Raw genomic sequence first — 3,704 nt, forward strand, 5'->3', positions numbered from 1 at the left:
CTAGATCTTGCATGTGTGGTTGATTGAGCTTTTTGAAGTATTGCTATTGTATCTAATCAAGTTTTGAAAAGTAAAAGTTTGTTGATATATGGATTCACTGCTCCCCTCCCACCCTCAATATATTTATGTTCTCTTCATAAGAAACCATGAACTAATATAGGGTACATTAGGTCATCAACCAAGATCGTAAACTTGAGATGAAACCAATATTGTGTGTAAACTATGAGATTCATAGGTTCTACTATAGTCTAAGAGTTAAGTAATTTACAAGTTGCAACAACAATTTACAAGCTACTAAAAAGAAGGCACAATTTTGCTAGACATAATTTCATAGTCATAATGAATAGAAATCATAGCTTAGAATGATTAGAAGAGATAGTAAAGAGTTAGGGTTTTCCCATAGCATGTTGGTTAAGTAGTGGTGGTGTCATTGTAACCACTGAGGTTCAAACCCACACTGGGCCATTGTGATTGTAGACTCAAGTATCTTTTTTGATCCAATGTGCTCATGGGTTTGACCCTCATCATAATACTAGGGATGAGGTCCCACATTTGTGACTTTGTTGGTTCATAGCTCTAGGTTAGAAGTGTTTCACATGGCATCCGAGGGCATGTTGCGCCAATGCCACTAGTCACGTTAAAAATTCTACTTGACAATTCTTTTAAAAAAAAGATAGTAAAGAGTAAATAACAAATTTTTGCTAGAGCTATTTATGCAATGCAATCGAAGTAGTTATTGTAGGAATAATGAAGTATGGAACTATATGAACTAATTGACAAATTAAATTATAAAAATACTGAGAAATGAATAGTTGAGTGGCATCTTACCTCAAATGGGCCCTGACATAGGTAGGTGTACTCATTAAAAGAACAATTGAATGAAGTTACTTTTGTGCCTTACACTCATGCTCTTTTAATGCCACTTAGCAAAGTGGGAACCCCCCTCCATTTTATTTTAAGTCCCTCAAGATTTTTTTCCTCTAAGCCTCTTTTTTCTCTTTCCCCTTATGATTTTTGTGTTTTCTACATTTTTTGGAGTTTAGGCCTTGGGATTTTATTATTTCCTTTTTAGACAAAGTATCACCGATCTCCTTTTTTGTTTTTCCTTTCTCCTTTTCTATTGTTGATTGGACATTAAAATTTAATATTTCAAAGTTTGAGATTGGAATCCCCGATGCACGATCCTTGTTGTTCTTTCATGTCCTTTCTTTGAGGATTATATGTAAAGCATTCCAAGTCCCTGTTAAAAAATAGGAACATTGGAACCACAACCCTTGACCCATGGTGTGTCTTTTGTCTTGCCTACCTATGACCTACAATCTTTTGGTTTGATTGGTTTTAGTTTTGTCCCTATTGTTTTGTCCACTTGGTTTTTCTTAATCCTTAGTTAGGACCTTGTCCTTTCTCATGATCGAGTTGGTAGCTATTAGGGTGCCTTTTTTCTTCACTCAATTTTCATCTTAGGTTCAAGCATGCCCTATTATTTATCAATAAACTTACTCTTTAGGTTTATGCCTTAGAACCCTAAATTTTGAATCAAGATTTAATGGTCCAAATGAGAAAACCTTTAAACATCACATTACGGTTTTAAGACCCAAAGGATTTTTTTTGTCAAACATCAGAATTGGGATTTTGAAATTGTAGTTTTGTTCAAGAAATTAACCCATGGGAGCTCAACCCCAGATCCTTGATTAAAAATGGAGAGCTTTAAAAAACATAAGTATTATAAACATTAGGCATCAAAGGTATGCATTGTCCTTAAACATTAGTCATGGAGAGCTGTATCAGAGTTCAATCTCCATACTTGACAGGTCCAAAATTCATATGCAAAATGAAATCGATAATGTGCAATCCCAAACCCTAAGCCTTAATAAGGATTTTAAATATTTTCATATGATTAGATGTTAAACATAATAGATACACTATCCTCAGTAACTAAGCGTAAAGGAAAACAACCTTTGTTACCCGAATCATTGATCCCTCATTAGGATTGTTTTTGAGAAGTAGAGCCTAACCTTTTAGTTGTTTTGCGTGAAATGCCTAACTCGACGTAGGAGATCGCACGCAGGGTTGCTTTGGGTTGATCAGGACCAGAGGTCGATGCCAAGCTTGCATGGGATTGCTTAGGGTTAAAATGAATTGCGGTGTTTTTTTTTAAAGTAATGCCCATGTTCATCGGAATTTCGACGAACACGGACACTTTTTTTCAAAAAAATAAAATTTCATTAGTAAAGCCTTCTCCATCGAAACCAAATGTGAAATTCTTGTCGGAATTCCGACGAGTTCGGGCCTTTTTAAAAAAAAAAATCAAATTTGGTCACAATATACCTTCTCCGTCAGAATTTTAGGTCAAATGTATTAGTGAATGGTTTTGGTCATAAGGCTAATTTATGTAGATCTAGATTGAATAAAGGAAATACAAGTCAAGGGAATGATAAGTGCAACAATTAGTATAAGTTTGGACATCTTGCAAAATTTTGCAGAAACAAAAGTATAAAGAAAGATAATTTGGTGAAAAGAGATGAATCTGTGAAAAAGATCAGTGTGGAAGAAGTTAAAAAGAAGATGAAAAGATTTGGAAGAAGGAAGATGCAGTTGCACCTAGCTCCGTTGTAGAAAGTTCCTCCGAAAATTAAGTCAAAGAGCTTCGACTTAGGGGGAGTTAAAATAAAAATCATTTTCCCCTGCCAAAGAATGTGACATTGTTATCACAACATGGAGATATAATGTGTAAAATGATTGAATTCACCTTTTGACAAAGATTGCGGTAATAAATATTGAAATGCAATGATTTGCGGTACTTTATTTGTTGATTGTGTCATACAAAATTATTAGCAACTTTTTTTAAAAACATTTATTGTACATGCTGGCAAGTTGGATGAACTTTGAAAAAGGGATTTTTCTAAGTCATGTCGTTCATTCGAAGTCAAGGAGATAAAGAGAGCAAGGAGAGAAAGTGCAAAAGTGCAAAAGTTTCCTACAAAGTGCAAAGATGTATTTATGTGCCACAGTTTAAAAAATCCTAGCCTCTACAACTATGTTTATTTTCAAGTGGCAACACCAAGTGTTGTTGATATCAATGCTAAGCCCCATCCTAAGTTTAGCCAATACCCTAACAAATCAACCAAGGATGATTCAATGGGCGCGTTATCAACCATTCCGTATGGGGTTTTGCTAATTGAAGATATTATAGCGTTCATACATGTTAAAATAGAAAAGTACAATCATGGGAACCTCTCACATATGGGATAAAGAATCAACTGATGACAACCATGAATTGAAGCCCAAATACAATGCCTAGTTAGAAAAGAAGTTATATGTCTAGAACCGATTTTCCTCTTTTTGTTATGACATAAAATGGGTGCGCATAGATATTAGCAGATTTCATGATGATTAGGTATGGTTAGACCGACCCTACATAATAATTAAGTAAGTGATTAAACAGATTACTGGATTATGGTCTACTAGATCAGTTTTGGTAACGAGGGAAGTAACGAACACTATTGCGGCTAACTTAACTTGAGCCACCACAGATGGAAGAGCTATGTCAGTTATCACAATTACTAACCCTGCAGTGAAGTATACATCATTATTGATTGGAAACAAAATCGACTTCTCCAATAGAGAGAACTCTGTATCTACGACTATCAATGTAGCCTATGAGATGGTGACGAAGAATGCAAACTATGTTCTATGTGAATTAT

The sequence above is a fragment of the Cryptomeria japonica genome, chromosome 4 (genome assembly GCF_030272615.1).
Source record: "Cryptomeria japonica chromosome 4, Sugi_1.0, whole genome shotgun sequence".
Classification (NCBI taxonomy): domain Eukaryota; kingdom Viridiplantae; phylum Streptophyta; class Pinopsida; order Cupressales; family Cupressaceae; genus Cryptomeria; species Cryptomeria japonica.